The sequence below is a fragment of the Dipodomys spectabilis genome, unplaced genomic scaffold, assembly GCF_019054845.1.
Source record: "Dipodomys spectabilis isolate Male_0828 unplaced genomic scaffold, ASM1905484v1 ptg000234l, whole genome shotgun sequence".
Classification (NCBI taxonomy): domain Eukaryota; kingdom Metazoa; phylum Chordata; class Mammalia; order Rodentia; family Heteromyidae; genus Dipodomys; species Dipodomys spectabilis.
The window spans coordinates 5930317-5955920 of record NW_024870911.1 but is presented as its reverse complement, the minus strand read 5'-3'; the positions used below and the strand labels follow the sequence as shown (position 1 = coordinate 5955920).

The 25604-nt window shown below is 34.9% G+C and overlaps 1 long non-coding RNA gene across 1 annotated transcript; it reads right to left on the bottom strand.

Moving 5' to 3' along the window:
- Nucleotides 1-7118: 7118 nt before the first annotated feature.
- On the bottom strand, nt 7119-24723 carry LOC122124084. Its single transcript, XR_006150496.1, has 3 exons — nt 24712-24723; nt 21941-21942; nt 7119-7193 (listed from the first exon to the last, which is right to left on the bottom strand). It is a non-coding gene; the product is annotated as an uncharacterized LOC122124084 (long non-coding RNA).
- Nucleotides 24724-25604: the final 881 nt, after the last annotated feature.

Genomic DNA, 25604 nt, shown 5'->3' with positions numbered 1-25604 from the left:
GGAAACTATGGGACTTATGTTTCTTTGGGCCTGGCTTACTTCACTTAATTTAATTTTTTCCAAGTCTTTCCATTTCCTAACAAATAAGGCAATGCCATTCTTTCTGATGGAGGCATAGAATTCCATTGATGTTGGTATAATTTGTGGAGGGGAAGGGAAAAAACAAATTATTTAAATAGGGATACAGGTGGACCCATTGCAACAATGAGATGTACAAGATGCTATGTCAAAAAATGAACTTTATAACTGGAAAGGGGGCCAGATGGTAAGGGGAAACAAAGGAGGAGGCAATGGTGTTTGATACCTTGCTCATGTAATTGTAGTGGTATTTTCACAATTAAAAAAAAACTTACGAATAAAAAAGTCAAATCGATGTTTTGTAGTTCCAAATTTCTCTTATAAGTAAATGAAACACTTTTTCCCCCTTTTGAGCATTTTCAAAGCAATTCATTTGTGCTAGATATTCATTATAGAAATTGTGATGTTCCTAGTTTTTCTTAATAATAATAGCCAGATTTTAGGCCATTACATCTTAGCTGTTCTGAGTTGTACATGCTGTGCCTATGTTCACCTGAATCAGACACATTCCAGTGTCTCCAGAGGATTCCTCCAGCCTCAGACAGTATTGATCTCAATGTGACTTTGCATATGTACATTCCTATTTTACTGTAAAGTATGCATATTCTGAGATCATCAATAATTCTGAGATCAACAACGAAAGAATAAATGTAACAGTAGTCTGCAGTAAAGCTTGTAAGAGTGCTTTTTGTGTGTCTAAAAAGAAGCAAGACAAATATTAGTATTATTGGACTCTTGTCAATCATCAGTAAGTAAAAGCAGCAGAATCAAGCCCACTCATCAAGAAGAGTATAGGGACACACTTCTTTTGCTTTAATATTAACCTGTTAGGATTTTAAATAGATGCTATTTCTTTATCTTTGTTTTAAAAAGTTGAATATTTACATCACTCTTTGGGAATGCTGGGAAGACTTCTATATGAATTCTCTCAGTAATGATTTCCAATTTTTACTAAATATTTCTAATGGATGACTTCAGAAGACATTCTTCTATTTAGGTCAGAAGACATTTTTTCTATTTAGGTCAATTTGTATCTCTTATGTAAATACATGCTGTTTGTAGAAACATTAAATGGCAGTGATGGTGTATACCATGTATGAATGATAAAAATACAATCTTTTAAAATTAAATCTCTGGCATATTGTAATTTTTAACTGTGTATGTGTCAACATTCTCAAGATTATAACTGAGCATGCTCATCAGTTGCCTGTTGGTTATGAGTTCTCTGACTTTCTTCAAGTCAGAAGCCTAATAATTATATATTCCCCATACTTGTCACCAGCAATAGTTGATGAATACAGATGCAAGGCTCCTCCATCAAATGGAAAGGGTGTGTATATGCCTTTTTAATTCCCTGTAGTACTAAATATACAACCTAATTAAATTGGATTTCATGTGCAGAGATGTTAACTGTGCATTTCACAATTTTTATATGTTTCCAAGGATCTTTCACTTTTTATCTCTACCCAAAGATAACTCCACTAACATAGGGAAATAGAAATCATTCTGCTGTAAAGTACAGAAATCAGTGATATATTAAAAAAATCTGAGGCTTTTAGAGTTTCCTCAATGCTTTTATAACCTGATTTCAGTGGGTTTCTTGGCTATGCCAATATATCACATGGGTTTCTAAATCTTTTCTTCTCTTTCTTTTCAGGGCATCTGGGGCTAATCACAGAGGAAGAAAAGGAAAGAGAGGGGTAGAGAGAGAGAGAGAGAGAAAAGAGATTGACTCTGGGTAAACCAAATGGCATTTCCATAGAGCAGATCATTTTTAAGAACTGTAGACTTTTCCTCTGTCTTTTTCTTCAGTTGCTATTAACTCTGATTGCTATAGTATCAACTTCAAGATTTCTGTTAAAGTATCTCCATCTTCTTTCTTCATAAACATCAAGGACAGTCTTTTAGCCATGGTACATGTATGGCACATATAGAAAGGAACAGGGAATCTTCCACACCCTCAAGCATGATGTCTTATCACTTCATGCTCTAAAGTGGAAGTTCGGTCATGGCCTCTCCATGCCAAATACTGCCTACAAAGATTTTGAAACCATATGAAACCAGGAGCATTGCAATACACAAAGATATAAAGTATGGACCTCTCTATCTCCCATAGGAACTCTGCTTTGACTGTCCTTTAATATAATCTTGCTTCTCCTCTTTCTGTTTCTTTCAGGTGCCTATCCAGAGATCACATCACAGATACTCTATTCTGAAGTACAATAGTAATTTCTCCCTTATTTCAAAGGCAGACTGTTTTCGTAGGATTTAAATTGCATTCTTCTGCTTATATTTATTTCCTTTAAAATTGTTATCTGTTTTTGACCATGCTTCCAGTCAATTAAAATAAAAGACTTTCATCTATCTCATCTCTGTACATACTATTGAATCTTCTATGATTTTTCAGTAGGATGCAAAGAGAATGTAAGCAAATTTGTTATAACTTTATTGCTTATTAGATTTTTTTAACCTGGGAAAAGAAGAAAATAATTTGTATACACTATTGGTCTAGCAAGCAGTATGAAAAAAGGTGCTTTTGTTCAATTTGGAGCAGTTTGAAATGCTTGTACCAACAGACAGGGCACAGATGACTATAACTCCTATTGCTCCCTTGGCTTCCAGTATTTCTAGACTTTCTATTGCTGATCTCAGGATATAATGACCACTGGTTGGTTATTTCTGCCTCTGGCCATGTTTCTGTTGGGAAGTGTACCCAGAGGAATGTGAAAAAGAAGTTTGTAACAAACTAATGGCCCTAGATAGCTGCCTGTGAACATAGCTACATAGACACTCTATTATAAAAATTTTAAAAGAAATCAGTGAAATACCTAGGTTTTTACAGGAGTAGAATTCAGTAGGGGATGGATTGGTTCAATGACATCTCAAGGCTTCATGTCCTGATGTTTCATTACAATCCGTAACACATTCATGCTACCCAAAACTCCACCTGGATCTTAGTGGATTTGACAGTCCTTAGAATTTCAAATTTTATCACTGCAATTCATATTTTTTGATGTTCTTTACCTACAAAATTTATTTTATAACAGTTATGGAAGCACTTGTATTGCATTTACCAAATAATATTGTTCATTTTTAAGCATTGCAAAGTGAGAAAATGCCTGTGGCGATGTTTACTTGATTGGAAGCACATGGTTTTGCAGAGTCTGACTATGCATCAATATAAGGTAGGAGCTTCCCACCTCATGACTTGCTCATCACGTTTTCTTAACACTATCAATTGTTTTGCCTCAGCACCAATTGATCCTATCTTGTCACTATAGCCAACATCAACATCTTTCACATTCTTTAGACAACTGTAAACACAAGTCCTGGTCATTTTTGTGGAAGATCTTGATTAAATAAAATGTTCATTAAAGAGGAGGGTATAAATAGTAAATTGATGTGGACCTTTTCACATAGTATTCTAGGTGGGAATGCTCTGATGCTGTGAATCTTGCCTTTCTCAACTTCCTCGCTGCAGATTCTCATATATACATATATATACATATATGTATATGAATCTATAACATATATACATACATATACATGAATATACATGCATGCATATCTTTGTATATGCATACATGCACACATATAGGTATATGTGTTCACACATGAATGTATAAATGCACGTACAAATGTATTTGCACATATGTGCATACATATATACATAGATATCAAATTTTCCAAGGGAAAGAGTTTAATCATATCCTGCACAGAAATTGAAATGCTAGGCATATGTATTTAGGCAAAATACAGTTGAGAACCCAGAGATTTGTCTAACTAATTTTAAATCCATCTTTAAATATATATATATATATATATATATATATATATATATTCATTCAACAAACTGGTATCCTACAAAAGGAATTTTTTCAAAGATACTTTAATTTAGGAGTGATTAAAAAATAATTAATAGAAGTCTGAACCCTACTACAGACAACATGTGAAAATGTGGATATCATCCAAAGGTTTAAATCTAACGTTAAGTCACTTATGTGGGCATCAACCAAATGTTATGTCCTCTAGTGAGGAAAAGCATACAAACTCACTTTTGTTAAATCACTGTGACATTTGCCTGAACTCAAGCTACATTGTAATACATTACAACCCAAATTCATGGAAAAAAAGCACTTAACATAATCAAATTTAGAGTCCTTTATCTGAACTCTATTTCAAATATCTGAAGTAGGGTTTCTGCTTTATCTTTTTTTCCCCATTCTTCTTCACCTCATCCTCAGGTTGTATGGCAGCAGATTGTCGAGGTTGGGGGCAATTCAGGTCAGCTTTGATCTGCCCACGGGATTCTGTCTTATTTTTTAGGAGAAATCTTCCAGCTCATTGTAAGTGAACATCTGTGCACTTACTGTTTCAAGTGCAAGACTTTTAACTGTGGAATGAAAGAAATTATAACCTCAACCTTTTAATAATTATGATCTTGGTAGACTTAGCAAGCAGGATGTCAATGTATAGAAAGCATTTGAAAGGGAAATAATGGCTTCAGAACTAGATTAAAATATCTTGCTCCAAGATGGAAATAAAGAAGTGAGAATATTACCATTTTATTAATAACATTTGTTGTAGACCAAAGATAAAAGTCTAACTCTTCCTAAATTCTTTTCAAGGTTTTCTATTTATCACTCAAATAATGCTATGGTAAATTCACTCAAATAGGAAGTTTCTTCTTTGATCTAAGCAGCTTGCCACAGAAAAATAACTTATATGGAAAAAATATATATTGACAGATGCTTTTCAATTCTAGTATTTGGAGGTTCCTAAAGCTATTTTGTCAACTAGGAGGCATTTTAATAGATATAAAGTTCATAAGGCTGTCAAATTGGTTCCCCACATCTGAGAAATCTGTATGCATTTTAATAGAAAGTTAATATATTAAAACATTCCAATTTGTTCTTTCCAGGAAGTTGGATTAAAGAAGGAAGGAATACATTATTTTTAATATATCAGGTAGGTCAGAAATTAAGCTTTTGATGTTACAGGAAAATATTATAAAGTTATATTCCAGAAAGAGAACCAGGATATGAAAATATATAATATTTCAGAATTTATTTCACCAATAAACTCATTGTGCAGAAAATCTCCATACTGGCTTATGTATTATGTATAAAGCATGCTTTGATATTTTTAAAGAAAGATAATATTGAAAAATAAAGTATAAAATTTTCAACATTTATATTAGGCTTTTGCTGATATTTGATAATGAAGTTCCAAGCTCTGTCTACATTGTTTTTAATAGATATACTAGAAGATATACTTAGAGTTTTTGAATAGCCAACAGTGTACTTAATACAAATTGTTTAGAGCTATTTAATTTCCTCACAACTTTTATAAAGCCTCTGAATTTTCTTTCTGAGGAAGATTTTGAGTTAATAAGATTGTCAAGGTCCTGATTATGTACATTGGCACTAAGTGATGATTGTCTGATTAAACCAATCTAATCTAATCAGTTATATGCTTGACCAGAGAATACTCAGAACACTACACCACAGTCTTAGAGTTCCATTCACATTATGAGCAAGGGTAGTATGGAAAAATTTCCCTCATGCTTTAACAATTCATAACTTGAACCTGTAAAAGATTTTCAAGTTCATTTGCTAAATGTCATTTGTCTTACTGTATATTCAAATCACACAAGCAGGCTTGATTTTGTTGTTGCAATTAATAATTTTTTTCACATTTAATAAGTTTTTATTGTGAAAATAATGTGCAGAGGGGTTACAATCACATGAGCAAGGTAATGAGTACATTTCTTATTAAGCATTGTTGCCTCCTCCTTTGTTTTTCCCCTACCATCTCTCCTTCCCTACCATCTCCACAACTATATTCCTCTTCCCACCCCCACCCCCACCGCCTAAATTGTAAAGTTCATTTTTTGACCTAGCGTCTTGTACATCTTGTTGTTGCAATGGGTTAACCTGTATCTCTATTTAAACAATTTGTTTTTTCCCTTCTCCTCCACAAATTATACCAACATCAAATACAGTGAAAAACGGGTTATACCATGAGGGAGGGACATACAAAGCAACAACAACAAAAAATACATGGTACCTCATAAATACGTTAGAAACAATAGCAAGAAAGAAAAGCCGCTTGTGTCCTTATCTTGGGGTTCATTTCACCTAACATCATCTTATCTGACCTTTTCTGCTTGTCTCAGATATAAACTAGCTATTGTAAATAAGGAAACCCATGGGACCTATGCCTCCATCAGAAAGAATGACATTGTCCCATTTATTAGGAAATGGAAAGACTTGGAAAAAATTATATTAAATGAAGTAAGCCAGGTGTTGAGAAGTTTTTGAAAAATATCTGAAATACATTATTTTTGTTCATCTTTCAAGTATACATCACGGATACAGGAAGACCTACCTTAGGTTTCTAGAACTCAGTTCCTCTGCCCTTACTCTCATGTCTCAGCCTATACTTCTGTCTTCTTATCAATTAAATACCCGTTCGTTTTTTGTCAGTTGTATCTTCATCACTTGGTAGATGATACTAATACATCTAATATACTCTCCAGACATCTAATTGTGACTCTACTTTCCCCTTCACTTGAGAAAAAAAAAACCTTCAGTATTATATTAAAAGCCACAAAACACACGCAGAACACCCTATTTGTCTGGCCCATGACTCATAATTGAGGACACCTGAATTAAGTATAAGCAGTTTGAGATATTAACACATATCTAAATCTCAGAGGAACTAAGTGACTAGGGCATCCATTCCATGCCAACATGGAATGATGGAGACTCTTATTTGAAAACTAAATTCATTAACAGAATCATGGATATAGCCCTTCAGTGTTAGTGATACCTAATTTCACCTTTCTCTACTACATTCACCAGTCTTTTTTTAATGGAAGAACAGTTATAAAATATTTTTATTTTCTCTGTCTTTGCCATTCAACAAAGTATCTTATGAATGCATCTTGATGAACGTCACCCCTTTCAACATTCTCATCCAGCCCTCCCAACCTATCCCTTACCTCACTTTTCTTAATTTTTAGGCTATGTATTGATTTTTTCCCATTGACAAAGCAGTTTATCTATACAATGCATCTCAATCTGTATCATCCCTTCAACATCTTCACCCCCCTTTGACCCACCCCTTCCCTTATTTTTCTCAATTCTGTGGTATATACAATGTATTCTTACCCCTATCTCCCACCTCTCCCACCCTCTTCATTCTTCTAACCCTCTTGCCTTGGACTGATTCCCAGTCTGGCAAGTACTGGTTTCCTGGTACTTACCTCATTGGGCTTTGACTTAAATCCTTCTAAAGAACTATATACTATTTGAGGAGCAAAGGGCTGAACTCAGCAGTGTCCTACAGCACTCCTCACTATCTGGGACCAGAGACTAAAGGCCTTGATTTCACAATCCCACCCTGACCTAAGCTCATAGAGCTACGTGAAGCACAGGCTCCCAGCCTCCAGCCCTCCACTACACATACAAAGTATCCATAAAAAAATCGTTTTGGTGACCAATAACTGAGAGCACTTGCCTGTTTGATAGTAGTCTACAGACAACATCAAATTTTTAATTACTCTATTTTTTACTTCTCTTTTCAATATATTGGCACAGAAAGTTGTTCTCAAGATTTTCTCCCAGTTCCTGCTCTCGTAAAAACTCCCATTTATCTGCTTCCCTTAGTTATGACAGTTTTGGGCGAACCACTTTTTTTTGTGTGTGTGCTTACATTCTAAACATATTTCAAAAACTATCTTTGTCTTAAGTTTGCTTCTGATTTAATTCAAGACACTATTAATTTTATTTCTCAGGATGACTTTTTGAATGTCATATTTGAAGCTTAGCACAATACCTGGCTTATAATTGTTTCTATGAACACTTGTGGATTAAGAAAAAGGTTTAGGCTTATGCTATCAATGAAGCCCATTTAACCCCTAAGGGTCATTCTTGCTAGCTTCTATTAACACTTGAGTCTCCTTCTTTAACAATGTTTTTCAAACCTGCAAACTTGAATTTCTGTTGTTAGCTAAATTGTGCCGAGATGCCTAGGTTAGTAAAGTGCAATGTTGAGTGTGTCAGGATTTTTCCAGAAAAGCATCGAAGATAAATGTGCTGTTGTAGGCAATGTTTAGCCTATTAAAGGAATGTGAGTAGACTGCTGGGAAAACTGCAGAAGTGAGGAAGATGGGACTTATTAGTGGACACAGGTACCTGGGGATGTGCTTTTGAAAGTTATGTGTTGGTCCTGGCCCTGTCCTGTTATTCTCTCTGCTCCCATGAAGAAAGCAGCCTCTGATACTTGCTTCCATTGCCTCACCTCTCATCCAAAGCAGTGGAAAGTCAATTTTGGATTGAAACCTCTAAAATCATGAGCCCAAATCAATCATTCCTCTTGTAAGTTGTTTCTCTCAGATTATTCTTCACATGGATGGAAAGAAAATCAAACACAAACCCTTATAGCCCACTGATCAAACAAAAAACTTCAGCTCATGTTCTGCTTTAAAAAGTCCTGTTTGAAAATATTTGGAAGATACATGTCCAATTTTACTGTAGTTGTTATCACTGCTTATTGTTCTAGATAGGGCCTACCCATATTTATTTGCATGAATCTCCTTCTTTTTCTTTTTCTCCTAGTACTGGAGTATGGATATGGGGCCTGGTGTTTGCTAAGCTATGTTCCACAACTTTAGCCATGCCTGAATCCCTGTATTTTGCTGGTTATTTTGAGACCAAATCTAGTACACTTTGTCTAAGGCTAATCTTAAACCACAATCCTCCAAATCCCACTCTCTCCTGAGTAGGTATAATTACAGGAATAAATCACAGTTACCCAGTTAGAGATTAATTCTAAAGAGAAGATGAAGAGTAGGAGGATCAGACAGGCACAGAAGGAAGAGGAAGAATAGGTTAAAATTTGAATATGAGATAAAATTTAAATTTAACCTGGAGATTGAAGCTTACCAATCAAAAGACAGAATAAAGATATGTATAGGGAATGAAGAGAAATATACTGGATCCTGGTGGAAAGAATTAGAAAGGAAAAGGAATTACACATTTATGACTCAGTTGGACTCATCAATACTTACATCTACTTGCATGTTGAAGTTATGATTGATACAAAGATGAAGCAAAATCAATCACAGGAACACAAAAGCAAGTAGAGACGGAAAAGGGAGTCACCAATGTATCAATGTGTTGTAATATAAAAGGATGTAATAGAAAAAATTAAAAATAGAAACAACAGAAAGGATGCCTGGATTTATCTGTCTGTGGTGATTTATTTTCTTATATTGAACAAGTTTGGACTGCGCTCAAGGAACCTCAAGTGTAAAATAATATCTGATTCAATAAATCCTTTGGGTGCAGCATGATTGAGAATGTGTAGATTTAACGAGCTCCCAAGTGATGAGGATGTATTTAGGTTGTAGATAACCCTGAGAAAGTGACACTATAACAGAGGAAATACAGCCCTGCTGGTACCTCTGGGTACATGTTTTTATGTTGTTTGTTTGTTTGCTTGCTTTTTTATTTTTTTGCTGTTATGGTTCAATCTAATTTTTGCTGATGGTAATCTCTCCTTTAGTGTTACTGTGATGACATCGATGTTATCAATGGCTTGCTTGGGAGGGGTTGAATGTTAATATTAGCTCACCTTATTGCTAAAGTCATTTCACTGTAGACTTGTCTGAAGCCCTCTGGCTCCATCTGTGGGCAAAGCTCCCAATGGCACAGCATGGAAGCCAGTCCAGCCCTGGTGGGCAGTCTGATCTCGGCCTCATTTCTCATCATCTTCTTCCTTCGGGAGGAGTCACAGATCGGATGAGGATTTTTACTATTCCATGGTTTCTGAAAGAGCGTTGAAAACTTCAACGAGATAGAATTTCCTCATGCTCTTATTAAAGATGTTCTTCAATTTTTCAATTTTTCTTCAATTTTTCTTTCTCATCTAACCTTCTGAATTTCCATTTGTATATGTAAAATTTACATTAGTATTTTCCAGGTATTGTGATGTACAATAGGCTATCATCGAAGCACTGAGATGTTACTTGACATGTTTGTAAAGTTCTATATTTGATTAATTTGTATAGCTGTGATTCATGATTTTAGACTATAGGAAATAATTATACTTATAGGTCTTGGAAGGATTTCACAGAAAATTGAACGCTGGCCTGTTTCAGTATAATTTGTGTAACTTCACTAAAGTCACATTATTTTACTATCTGTTTTCCATTGAAAATTGACCTACCTCAGTGATAATTAAGAGAGCATCAGAGACATGCTGGAAAGTGGCTAGTACCCACAATGTTTTTGGCATGTACATATGTATATACTCAAGAGTTTTCTAGTAACTGATTCTTCACAAGAGAAAAATGATAAAATTCTAACGTGCAATGTTTACTGATTTCATGTAGTAATTATCCCTATCATAGCCAAATTAAGCTTCAAATGTAAGGCAACTGAACACAATTGAGAAGAGCACAGTGGAAACTTTTTTTGGGGGGGGGGGATCCAGTCATGGGGCCTAAACTCTGGGCCTGGGTGCTGTCCCTCAGCTCTTCAGCTCAAGGCTAGTGCTCTACCATTTGAGCCACAGTGCCACTTCTGGCTTTTTTCTTTTTGCTTATGTGGTGCTGAGGAATCGAACCTAGGGCCTCAGGCATGCAAGGCAAGCAGTCTACCACTGAGCCACCTTCCCAGCCCCCACAGTTGAAACTTTTAAGGTAATACAAGCCACTAGAAATCCCCATGTTCATTCCACCAATACTTTTTTTAATATCTTTGTTCTAGAAAAAATTCAGGTGGCTCATACAATAGGCAATAAGAGAAGATAAAATAAAATCAAGTAGCAGTAAAATGGTACATAATATGTTAATAAAGAGATTCAGAGAAGTTTGTGAGGCTAGTATGAGATTCAAACCTTAAAGATGTGAAATTTTCTATTTTTATAATAGAATGTAGCTATATTGTTTTTGTTAGGAGTCAGAGGGTCTTTCCAGTAAAAGTGAAATTTTTGCTTATGGTACAGAGTCTTTTGTTAGGAGCTTTAAAAGTAAAAGACTTTGCATAGTGTGTAAGGCTGCTATATTCTAAGCCATGATGCAGTATATCTCACAGTGAACTTTGTAAGAAATACCACTGGGTTTTCACACAGCTGCATATGAAGAAGATGGAGGTGGAGAGGATTTAAGATTGTACAATCCAGTTATAACATTTACATTTCATAATCATCAAAATTAATTCCATATTCTTGCCTTGACTGAATGGATGACATATTTCCCAGGAAAACCAACTGCACTAAGTTTAATATTAGTCTCCCTGAGAATTGCCTGTAGATAATATAGCTAAAAATAGTGCTATGTGCTTTAATAATTAGCTGAACTTGGAGCTAAGATTGTCATGTTCACATGAAAATTGAGGCACCCAGGAAGAATACATTGTCTCAATTAAAGGCCTTCATTTCTAATGAGAGGTGTGCTGAATTTATACATAGAATCAAGGCTAAAATTTTCTTCTTCGAATGATAATTAATCCTATTTTAAACTCAGGTTTGCTTCACTGTTACCCTTTCTAGGTTGTCTTTTTGTTGCACAATTTGTTGCTGCTCTTTCACGAAGTAAGTTTTCCTTGTTACATCCGGTAAACCTAGGTTGTACTTTTATCATTGTAATTCGAAGATATTATGTGCCACCAGTTTTTGAGTAGGTACAAGTTACACGTCTATGGATTAGATTCAACCTGAGTATTAGATAAATGGTAGATATCAAAATATTTTGGAGTGTCCCATTTCTTATTACATATCTTTGTGCTTATATTCATACCAGAAATATCTTTTCTATTAATGTTGAGCTAGACTCCTACTGGCTATTCATAAAAAGTATCATTTGTGCCGGGGCACTGGTGGCTCAGACCTGTAATCCTAGCAACTCAGGAGGCTGAGGATCATGATCAAAAGCCAGTCCAGGCAGGAAATTCCATGAGAGTCTTATCTCCAATAAACCACCAGAAAACCAGAAGTGGTGCTGTAGCTCAAGTGGTAGAGCACTAGTCTTGAGCTAAAGAGCTGAGGGACAACACCCAGGTCCAGAGTTCAAGCCCATGACCGACAAACAAAAAGTAACATTTGTCAATATTGGTTATAATTTTAATTAAATACACGCACATATATATATATATTAATTGTAGGGAATTAATACCTGTAAAATGTTCGAAATAATGAAAAGTAGTCAATATGTATGTTGATCTTACTGTTTTCAAAAACATTTAATTAGATAATGTATAAAATCTGATTGTATAATTTGTTTTACTTCATTTCTTTTGTGGTTGCATTTTATTCTCATTGTATCTGGTTATTATTATATAGATAATAAATTATATTCTACGTTTTTATTCAGTTTTAAACTAGTTACCATCTAAATTGTACCACTATATTATTGTTCTAATATTTTCATTTCCTTGATATCACAAATAAAGGGTTAGGTAATGATAATTTTTTACTTCTTCCTTTCTAATGTAAGTGCTTTTATTCTTACATAAAAGCACTTACATGTAAGTGCTTTAATTCTTATCTAGTATTAAATAAACATTAGATAAACAAGCTTGAACTTTACAACTTCGGTGTGGCAGGGGAGAGTCGTGGGCAAGGTGAGGGATAGTGAGAGAAAAATGGAGTGGGTAACAATGTTTGACAAATAATATACTCACTACCTTACTTATGTAACTGTAACCCCTCTGTACAGCACCTGTACAACAAAATAAAGTAAATTTTAGAAAAAGCATCCTTGTCTTAAATCTGATTTGATGAAGGAGTTTTTAGACAAAGACCATAGAATTTTAAATAGCCTTTTATTTAAAGCACACAGTAGTTTCATAAGACTGTAAATATATGATTGCCACGGTACAGAATATTAACATGATACAGTAGCTCAAATTCTTCATAGTTCAACACTTTTATCCTAGGAAAATTGTCAAACAAAACAAGAAAGACATTGACTAACAAAACAGATATAAAGATGACAACACTGTCCTCAACTCCATATCTAGAGTGTTATGTCAATTTCATAAGTAACAGTTAATGTACATTATGTTTGTAAAAGACAAGTCAATGAGGAAGCAGACAATCAATCAAACAAGAGCTAGAACATATCAATGAGCAAAAAGAAATGAGCTTTGAAAGACTCAAATAGTGTAATTCCTTAGAAAGGCAAAGTTGAAGGTCAACAAAATAAACATCAGGAAGCAGTTACTTGAAAGTGGTGGGGTAGTGTCAAGGGGAAAGGGTGGATGAACAAAGAGTAGAGGGTGAGAATGTAGTCAATAAGTCAATGTATATCTTACCAAATTAATAAGAGTTAGAGAAGGGGTGTGGAGGGGAAGGATGGGTGAGAAGGTTGAAATGGGTGGCATTGATTAAGATGTACTGCAATCATTTGTACTGCTTTGTTAAATGGCAACTCCTTTGTACAAGTACCTAAAGAAAGAATAGCCATAGCTCTCAAAGCAGGAGTGAAATATGCCTGAAAGGACAAGGCTTCCACACAGGTATTCATCCTTCAAGAGCACTACATGTTTCTATACTGTGTCTGATTAAATCTTTTGATGGCCCAAAGAATCAGCTGTCTGTCTCCATTACTAAGTTGTCCCAATTGAGATTGAAAGACAATCTCCTACTGTATTCATAGTCACTATCTCTAGAGCTATACCCAAAGATCCTAATGAAAAAAATGTTTATCATTTTTAATATTCTGAAGAGGAAATATTGAGAATTCTGGCTTCTATGTAAAAAAATTCACAGAAATTAATTCTGTGCTTCAAACAACCACAAGCACTTGGCTAACCCCAAAATTTACAACTTCTCTCAGAACCATCTGGAAATTAAAGTTTCTGGAAAAATCAATGCATCTGAATCCTAGGAAAATGCAAGTTCCTTCAAATTGTTTAAATCCATGGAATAAGTTGGCAAGAAGAAAGTTTTAACTGTCATTAATGAGAAATTTCAAAAAGCCATGTACAGAATAACAAACTAATACAGACCTATTAGAGGTGTAGATATAAGAAAAACTCACTCCTGTAATTTTTTCGATTTAGACTTTAATGGAGAGTCTCATAAGACATAATCAAAGCCAGGCTCCGGTGGCTCACGTCTGTAATCCTAGCTACTCAGGAGGCTGAGATCTGAGGATCGCGGTCAAAGCCAGCCCCGGGCAGGAAAGTCCCTGAGAATCTCATCTCCAATTAACCACCAGAAAACCAGCAATGGCGCTGTGGCCCAAGTGGTAGAGTGCTCATGTTGAACTGAAGAGCTAAGGAACAATGCCCAGGCCCTGAGATCAAGACCCATGACTGACAAAAAAAAAAAAAAAAAAGACATAATCAAGAATGCTAACAAATGAAAGTGGACAGTTATTGTAGAAAGCTTCTATTAAAACGTTGCCAAAACTGAGGTCACTACTTCCATAGAGAATGTCCACCAACAGGAGGAGTATGATCCCAGCCTGCCTGAGCTAAAAGCAAGATCCAATCTCAAAATTAAGCAGAGAAAAATGGTTGGATCCATGGATACATATCTGTTAAAACACATGCCTAGGAAGAATGACACCATGAGTTCAATCCCAAGTACCAAATGGAGAAAAAGAACATTTAAAAACAAGAAGAGTGAGCGTCTCCACTATAGTAATGACTAGTGAAGCTATGGACACATCTCAGAAGTCCACAGCTACCAGCCTTTAACACTGGTCTCCAAGAGCCATAGACATGAAATAGCAATGGTAGTTGCAGGCAAGGCCCAGGACCCCAATGGAGATGAGGTTGATGGAGGCCTTGGGGAACAAAGCATCCTCCAGTGTTGACAGAGTTGGAGCATGGATTCAAGGGAAAATTTTCTGGAGTCTCTTTTTGCAAAGGGATAGTCTATTCTGTGCCTCTTCCATCTTTTTAATGTTTTTGAATTTCACAGGTCTAAAAATGGAAAGAAATAATCCAAATCATGCCTCGACATTCAGTTACATTTTTTTTCTTGTGTTCCTGCTGGCTCTGGGGCTTTAATGCTCAAGGCTAGTACACTACCATTCAAGCCACAGCCCCACTTCCTATTTTTGCTGGTTAATTGAAGATAAGAGTTTCATTAACGGCCTCACCTGGGCTGACTTAAAATCTCAGTCCTCAGATCTCAGCCTCCTGAACAACTAAGATTTCAGGTATGAGCCACTGGCACCTGGCTCAGCCTCAGCTTCAGCTTCAACTTCACTAAATCCAATATTTTAAGTGTTTTTTAAAAAAATTTAAAAAATAAAGGGAGAAGTCTCATATCCTATTGATCTCTCTTGTTTTGTCTTTGCTTTCCTGCCATGGAGTGATATATGCAAAGGCCTAATCAGATGCTGCTCTCTTGATCTTGGATCTTCCACAAACCAGCAAATCTTTCTTTACTATGAGTTACTCAATATGTAGTATTTTATAACAGTGAAAAACAAATAAGCCATTGTACAAGGTCAACTTATATAATAATCATCTTTATTTCAAAATACTAGCAAAGTATGAGTCAAGCGGAAAAAGTCAGATGTGATGTTAGGAAAACGAACCCTCAAATATGTATTTTAATGTTTTTGTTTCTTTCATGCATGTGTTTCTAACGAATTTATAAGATTATTTCTTTGTTGCTTTGTATGTCCCTCCCCCACAGTGTAACCCCCGCTTTCACTATATTTGATGTCAGTATAACTTGTGGAGGAGACGGGGACAAACAAGTCGTTTAAGGATTCAGGTGGACCTGTTGCAACAATGAGAAGTACAAAATGTCATGTCAAAACCAGCTTTACAATGTCGGAGTGGGGGGGGGAGGGGGGGGCTGATTGGGTGGGGGGGAGGGGGGAGGGTGGGAAGGGAGGTGAAGGGTAAACAAAGGAGGAGGCTGCAATGCTTGGTAAGAAATGTATGCATTATCCTGCCCATGTAATTGTAACCCCTCTGTACAGTATGTTCTCAAATAAAATAAAATAAAATTTAAAAAAAACAACAACAAAATACTAGCAAAACCTTCAGATCTTTTGAAAGAGAAAAAGAAAACACTACTATCTTTGATACCACTAATCATGAATAAAATATTTGGGTATAAATTTAACAAAAGATTTATATGCTCTTTATAACATTTTATATAGATATAAATTTAACAAAAATGCTCACACTATATATATGTGTATATACATATTATGCATATAATGATGAGCAGTTGATAAAAGAAGATAGAGAATAGCTACATAAAGAGGGCTAATGGTCTCATACATTAGAGATTCAATATTGCTATGATGTCAAAGAAACCTAATCAAAATCACAGCATGGCTTTGTTGTTCATATTGACAGAATGATTCTAAAATCTATACAGGAAAGCAAAGGAAACAGAATAGCTAGACAATTTGGCAAATAAGTTGAATGACTGACACTTTCTGGTTTAAAGACATACAACGTACTCATCAAAATATTGTGATATTGATAAAAGTAGATTAATGAAACAGAATGATACTTTCAGAAATTGACTCAAACAAATACAGTTTCCAGTTTGACTTCCCAGAAATGAACATCAAATTAATGGAGAGAAGACAACATTTTTATATCAAACTGTGAAGAAAAATTGGATAACTATGCGCAATAAAATGAGAAACAACATGTATTTTGCACCTTGTACAAAAGTAATCATAGACTTACCTGTTAAAAGTAAAACTACAAAACTTATTGAATAAATAGATAGGATGAAGTCTTTGTTATATTATTTAGACATAAGAGTTCTGGTTCTAATGTATAGTTCTAAAAGTTTTCTCCAAAGAACTCCATATGAAGGAAGAAAAAGATGCAAAGGGCTGGGAAGGTGGCTCAGTGGTAGAGTGCTTGCCTTGCATGCATGAGGCCCTGGGTTCAATTCCTCAGCACCATGTAAACAGAAAAAGCTGAAAGTGGCGCTGTGGCTCAAGTGGTAGATTCTTGCTTGAGCTGAAGACTGAAGAGCTCAGGAAAGCACCCAGGCCCAGAGTTCATCAGTTTATCATGTCTTAATCTCATCTCCCCATTCCTTGCCAGTTTTCCCTCTAAATACTCCCACTTAATATTACGCCACTTTTGTTATCATAGCAATTGTCATCATTGTCATCATCATCATCAAGATCATTTTATATCTTCAATATGCAAATGAGTGGGGTCAGGAAATATTTGGCTTTTGGAGTGTGACTTATCTAACTCCATATGATGATATCCTACTCTATCATGTTTTCCTCAAAATGACATATTTTCATTTTCATTTATGGATGAGTAATATTTTAACATGAATTCCACATTGCCATCATTTCCCTCTGTCCTCTGAATCACATGGGAGCAATGTGAAATAGGCAGAAGCTGTACATGCTGCTTATGTGCAACAGAGCCAAGCCTCCCTGAGCTAAGGAAACCTTGATCCTGTACAAGGATTGACTGAAAGCCTGCCTAGTGTTTCTCCTGAAGAGTGGAATATGGTAGGCAAGAAACATACGTCTCTGAACTAGGAGACTCTACTTCATATTGTATAATTTTAATTAATTTTCTTACAAAAGAAGTGATGAATAGAAACCATTAGTGTCTATTTTGACAAGCAGAAACATGAGGTACCAGTGAATAATTCTCTCCTAATCTAGCCAATAGGTGGAAGTATTAAAACCATATTCTTCAAGTATTCTCTAAGAATTAGTTCTAAGCCAGTTAGACCTTCGTCAGTTCAGAACATTCCCAACCACAAATTCCAAAGCAATGTAATAAAGATTGAGACAATAGATGAAAATATTTTGAGTCCTCATTTTCATGCCTGGGCACTTTCTAAGTCTTTTTAAATGCATCATCTTATTTTTCTCTGTGGAAGGTATTTTGTTATCATTTCTTTGACAGCAAATGCAATGTTATTTTAATTTGTCCAACAATTCCCACAAAAATAACTACAAGTGGTCCTGACAATATATGTATTAATCAGCTTGGAAAATAGTGGGCTCACTTAATGTTATCAGTGATACAGAAGTGGAGCTATGTAAGATAGTTGATTTTGATATTTCTTGAATGTTCAATATGCTTTATATAATTCATGCCCCTTTCTATACACAATCGTAAAAGGAACATTTCTTTTTTTCTTTGTTTCTATATAGCTCTTCCCTGCTGCCTTTACATTTCTCAATTCAAAACTATGAGATCATTCTAGTTTATGTTATTTATGTAAGAAGAATTATTTCTCTAGGCAATTACTTCAAATTAACCCAGTTATGCTGACAATCTAGAACACCTTTGAGGAAAGGAGATAAAACCTAACTGGTCCTACTCTCCAATGAGACCATAAAAATTTAATATGGCTAAGAGGAATCCAGGAGAGAACCTTGAATTGTCAATTTTGACTCTTATGCTTGTCTATTTAGGCATTTGGAACCAATGTGCTTAAACTTTGGCAACTTTTCAAAAGCAGAATTCCCTGGCTTGAGTAGTTTGTGATCAACCTATGGGGGTAGTCAACATACTGTCAAGAATGTTTAACCAAAATTTAATTTCAAGACAAGGCTAATGAGAGGCATAATGGAAGAACTGATCCTATGTCTAGCAATGGGAAATTTATTCAGATTACTCTTACTCTTCCAAGTAGTCTTCTTGGACCCAGTTTAAGTGATTCAAAACACCATAAATGTAAAGCAGCATTTATTTTTTGTAGTTAATATAATTGTTTTGTTTTGAAAGAGTTTCCTATGAAAGCATGTATTGGATATTTAATCCCTAGTGCAATAGTCCTAGGAGATGGGGCCTAAGTAGAAGTACTTAATTTCATTATTGAGGGTGAACACTCATTATGGTAGAGGTGAAGAAACAATATAATCTCAGTTCCCCTTCTCTCATATGCCTATACTTCTGCATTTGTTATGTCATGATCCAGCAAGAAGGCCATGATGGGAGTTCCTTCATCTAGGACCTCTCAGTCTCCAGAACAATCAGAAATAAACTACAATAATTATAAACCACACAGTCGATAGTATTCTGGTATCACTTCATAAAATAGACTAAGACATCCAGTAAACTGTAAATGAGAAACCTGCAACCAGGTTTAGGGCAGGCCTGTTAAAAATACCATGAAAAATGTCTATAAAAGTGGCTACTATAATTTATTTTATTTCCAACTTCATATTTTTATAGCAAGAACAACATTTTATAATTAATAAATTAACTATTCAAAACTTACATTGTTTCTGTATTTTAAAAATCCACTTATTTGCTAGTGGCCCAGGAATATTTCTACATTCATATGTTCCCAGACTTTATTCTATATACTTGGATTCAGCTATCATAATAATTGAGGAAATTAGAACTCCTATATGGCCAGGCAACTATCAGCAATAATGATTTATAGCCATAGACCAAGTGAATTATGATTTATGGACTATTTCTACAGATACAATTTCTACAAAGAATGTCTTCTAGCTACAATATTTCCATGAAATTTTCATACAGACTAACTATGTTGTATGCATCTACATTCCAATCAAATTTGTTCTCTTGGTCCTAGAAACTAGGTCCTAGTAACATCATCTCTTGTACATACTATACCCAACCTAAGGAAATAATCAGGGGAGAAAATGTATCTATGCTAAGGAACAGTATAAATATACACCAACTACTGCTTGAAAGTACAGCCATAGAAGTGACCTTTGCTTAACTCTTCTAGGCCTGATGAATAGATGCAAGAAGAACTAAAATGTTGGAGAAGTACCACCATGTGTGTCTTATCTTGTTATGCTTCTCACACTCCTGTGCTTCCTTCACCAAACCCATTAACAGATGTATGCCTACCTATACCAGCAAAAGTAATTGAAAACAAGTGAGCTCTCCAACACTTGTTTTGAAATAATGTAATATTTTCCAGCTTTTTTCCCTTTTGTCTCTTCTTGCCACTGGAATGTAGAGCATTGCTTAGTTGGAATTAAGCATTTTAAATTCTGTCATTTAAACCTTTTTTCCTGAGTGCTTCATATACCTTAATTTTTTTACATATTTTCCTTACATATTTCCTTCTTGAATTGTATTAGATTTCAAATCATAAAGGTCAGAGGTTTTAGACACTCCTGTTTTACACTTTCAATTTCTTTTTTTAAATTTTATTTTATTGTCAAGGTGATGTATAGAGGGGTTACAGTTACACACTTAAGGCAGTGAGTAAATTTGGTTTGTGCTGATCTGTATGGTTGGTTCCCCCTTTTTCACTAATACTTCAAATTCAGTATAGGGGAGATCATCATAAAATACTAACAAAGTGTTTGCTGTTGGATTGCGTAGTACATTAAAGATAATCATAGACTGTTAAATGGATTGTTAGGATGTCCTTGGCAGTTCCTGTATTCATATGAAGAACTGTCATAATTCAGAAATATTTTTCAAACAACCCTGTTAAAGTTGTTGTGACATTCCTTTTTGGTGGCAAACTTCAGTGTGAAATTACCACGGGAAGTTGTTAGGCTATCAGTTGTATTCCAGGACATATGACAAGATGCTTCGAATTCTTTATTCTTGTATAACCCCCAGTTAATTCAGATCAATCCAAGAGATCTTCCTGGTGATATATGTGAGAAGATGTCAGAACAATTCAAGTGAACTTTATCAAACTGAGTGATGGGCTGGTTTATCTAAACTGAAGTTTACTTTTCTTCTACCTTTTAATAGTGGATCATTCTTAAGGTGTTTTATTATAATTGTTCTCAGCTTGCACTGGTATATTGATTAAGCTGCTGTGAAGGTACAGCATAAACCAGGTGATATGAGCCTTTTAAGGTTATTTTTAAGCTTGAAGTCAGATGGCTGCAGTTGTGATGGCTGTGAATGAAAAACAAATGAAATGATTTTAGGGAACTGTAATCACATTTGTCTTGACATTTCACCAATTCCCTCTGGGTAACTAATAGATTCTTTCCATTTCCAAAAGGAAAATTCTAATTAAATATTACTTCTGTTTGTTTCTTCCCCGTAGGAAAGAATTCTATCTATATAAAGACCTTGGACACTGTTTGAAGTTGCATATCTTTCTTCATATTACAATTCCTACTGTGCATATTTCTAAAGTGTTTGTATGCATGTCTATTTCAAGAGGTTTAGGTGTACTTACCTATGGTAAGACAAAAAGCTTATACGGTTTCTAATTAGATTTTGTGAGCAAACAGAATTAACCTGAAACAGAATGAATCTGTTATTGATGATAATCATGAGATGACAAATTTTGCTGAGCATGAATAAGAAGCCAACAAAAGAGATGGACTCCCTGTTCCTTTGACTTTAAAACACTGTGATATCCCATACATCTGACACACTAATGCAGTAAAACCTTCTGTTTTCTTGAGCATCTGATTGTAAGACGTGAGATTCAGGAATGCTATTTTGATGGTCTTGGTCAATTTTTTAACGTCTTAATTCTGACTTTCCTCATCTATAAAAGTAGAGCAACAGTAGTCTCTAAGTAATAAGTTGGTCCCTAAGCGTTAGCTCTATTAAACGCATCATACATAGACATGCACCTATTGGCATACTCCATATAAAAAAGAGATTCTGTCCATTAGAATACTGGGTAGTCATTTGAAATATGACATAATCCTGAATGCAAACTTATTAGAATTAAATTATTGGCATTATTTCCTCTGAGCAGAAAAAAACACTGAAATTATTACTAAGTCAATAGCTGGTAAGCATGTTGCATATGAATCTCATTTGTGTTTAAAGAAAGCATTCATACAGAGTCACTAACACTGATGAATAAGTTAAAGCTATGGCTGGTCAGTATTTTTTTGAGAATTGATGTTACCAGTTGCTTAGTATTCGGAGACTATGTGTAAGAGCTGCTGCACTACTTTTTGTATCTCATTACATGTGCAAGTGCATACACACAGTCAAATAAAAAAGAAACACTTAATTTTCTTTGGTAGGCAAAGTCTCAGGATATACCCATTATGGATGAAGCTGACGCATTAATTATTTGGGCATTGTAACATCAATATTCAATTTTCCAGTGTTAGGACCCCTCTCAGGAGTGAAATAGCCATGATTTATCTCTCTAAATGAAAAAGGTTGAATGGTATTATCTCATATACATAATTCATTTTAATTAAATGCATATTCTCAAATAGCTTCTTAATGGCTATCCAATGCCTCATTAATCTTAAATGTAACAACCTGAAATCCTTTGAGAGGTCATGTGACAACTCAAAATTCACAAACAATGTGTGATGCCCATGCATAGTGTGTATTAGGAATCTTTGTATTTGAAATATTAAGTATGATAAAGGCTCAGATTAGAAGGATATAGTTTTTTAACCATTGCCATCTTCAAAATTCTCTTTTTTGAAGTTTCAATATATATAGTTTCAATATATATAGTAATTTCAATGTGTATAGTAATTTAGGCTATACTGAGTTAAACCAAGTCAATTGTATTTATAATGTATGTGTGTGTGTGTGTGTGTGTGTGTGTGTGTGCGCGCGCGCGCAGAATGTTCCAGTCCACATTAGCTTACAAACTTACCAAAGCAGAAATGTCTGATTGTTTCTTTTTTTATTAATAAGTTTTTTTATTGTGAAAATACTGTACAGAGGGGTTACAATTACATGAGCAAGGTAATAAGTACATTTCTTATCAAGCATTTTTGCCTCCTCCTTTATTTCACCTTCCCATTCCTGCCTTCCCAACTCCCCACCCCCCAACGTTGTAAAGTTCACTTTTCGACATAGCATCTTGTACATTTCATTGTTGCAATGGGTCCATCTGTATCCCTATTTAAACAATTTGTTTTTTCCCTTCCCCTCCCCAAATTATATTAACATCAAATACAGTCTGTTTACTTCTGTGTTTCCAAAAATCTAGAAAAATCTTTCCAAGTGTAATGCAATTCACTAAAAATTGCATGGGTGAATTAATGGCCTTTGAATACTCTAGTGCACTGTGACCATTCAGATGGCAAAAATATTTGTAAGCCTTTTTGTATTCACCTTTTGCATGTTCTGATGGAAGTAGCAGTGGTAACATGATTTTCTAACCAATAGTGTATCTTTCATAATATCCCATAATATCCCTAGTGTAGTCCATGCAAATTGTGATACATAAAACTAAAACAATATGATGTATGATCCAGCACAAACCCATCTCTGTTACTGGGAGAGAATTGTTGTGAGCCAATAAAACAAAACAAGTCAGAACAGAATTCCAATACTTAGCAACTCATTATTCAATAATTGGACACCAAAGAAATATACTTCTACACTATCTTTTCAGGAAAATAAAAACAAAACCATGTATTTGCCATCCATATGTAAAGTCACAATAAATTGTCAACTTATTGAAGGTGTGTGTGCTGGGCAGGGGGCTGGGGGTGGGGGTTGTTCAGGTACAGGCCTTGGACTCAAGGCCTTATGTTCTGACTCAGCTTCTTCCCCTCACAGTAGGCACTCTGCTGCTTGAGCCACACCACCAATCCAACATTTTGCTGGCTGTTGGAGACAGCTTCACAGAGTTTTCTACCCAGGCTATCTTTGAACCATTACCTTCAGATCTTAGAGTCCTTAGTACGTAGGATTATAAGTATGAGCCATCATTGGCCCCCTCATAGTTAACTTTTGATAACAAGAATTTTTTTGTTTGCAAAGTAGACATTTATGCAGGGAAAATAAAGTGTGTAGTATTTTTTTCCTTTTTAGTACATCACAATTTGAGAAAAATAATGACCGAAACAAAAATAGTACATATATATATATATATATATATATGTGCTATATATATATATATATATAGTACATATATATATATATATATATATATATATATATATATATATATATTATATACAGGCTTTTCAGGTTGGCTGCTGAGGTTCCAGAGGTAGTGACATTAGTTTTTAATGATTATTCTTAAGAAACTTGAGAAATATATAAGACATTTGGCTTTTTGAAGCACTGTTACTTCATTAATTAGGCAATGTCTACAACAGTTTAATGAGTTGAATTGGAAGTATGGCCCAGGTTTACAATAATAAAATCTGATACCCACAAGGAGGAATAATTTCTTCAAGGTCACATGAGAAACAAATTACAGAGTATAGAATTATAGTCTCTAAATATGTACACTCATATGACCATGAACAAATCGAGAAGAGAACTGTGGAAGGGAAATAATAGGACAGAAAGTAAAGATTTATATAGAAACTTGACAATATGTCTCTGAAACTTCACAGATCTTTAGGCAAGTTCCACAGAGGAGCTCATGCTTAAAACAGAATCCTGTAGCCATTACACACAAAGGATACAAAAATAAAACCTTCTACAGAAAGATATTCAAATGAACATTTTAATCAGAAAATATACTTCACTTTTTTCAAATAAAATAAAATAGTAGTTATAGTCTTTGTATGTATGCCAGGCAGTTGTTTTCATTCTGTACGTATACATATATTTATCTTCTCAATACTATTATGGCATGGCTAGCCCTATTTTGTAGATTAAAAGTTTAAAGCAAAAATAGATTAAATTTACTTAATCCAGGGCACAAAGCTGAAATTTATACCTGGAGCATTTGGTTCCTGAGACCATGCTCTTACTACCCCTACATTTGTGCTTCTAAATAACTGACTGGCTTTCTTTTTTAAATGTACTTGGATTAAAAATGTAATCTAAGTGACACTGTACAGTACTACAGGACTTAAATGCAAAGAAATTAATTGCACAGAAAATGACCCTTTGATTTCTGGTGCTTGCTGTGTGGTTTTGGAAAAAATATTTAATTTCTCTAAGACAGATTTCTGTTGAATAGGAATAAAAATGGTAAATATGGACTAACTGGAAAAACTAAGTGAGAGGAAAAATACAAAAACGTTTAACCAGGTACCATCTAGTAAACAGCCATTCAAGACAATTATCAATAACTGAATTAATCAATTGATATGATGCCACTAAGTTTTAGTCATGTGGCAAAGAGACTCTAAGAAAAATTTATATATCACCTTTTGCACCATTGGAGGCCTGGTTAGTAGCTTGCTTTACATAGAACATGGAGATATTGAAATGGCGTTTTGAAGTGTTTGTAGGAAATGTTTTCTCTAAAATGTTTTCAGTTTGCCGAGACCCAAGGGTAGAGATGATCTTGATACAGTTCTAAAATGCACTAACGATCCTTTAAAGCCACATTTATTGGAGTTACAAAGAACGAGTTGACTAACAAGAAGATGAGGTTTGGTGACTTTGAGAGGATGAATATGAGTTGTGTGGCTCTGTGCACCTAACTAGAATTTTCACTCAATGTTTTAGAACGTTTTTTTTAAATAGAGAAACATTGATCATTCTTATTCATTTTAGAAGTATATGTTATAGTTGGAACAATATTAGATCTTATGTTTTACCTTGGTGAGAATGGCAGCTGTAAGTGTTTGCATCACCACCATCTGCACTGAGTCACAGCACACAGTGCTCCAGAAAATGCCCTAATGTCCCTTTCAGTCTTATCCCAACCCAGCCACGCTCTTCCAT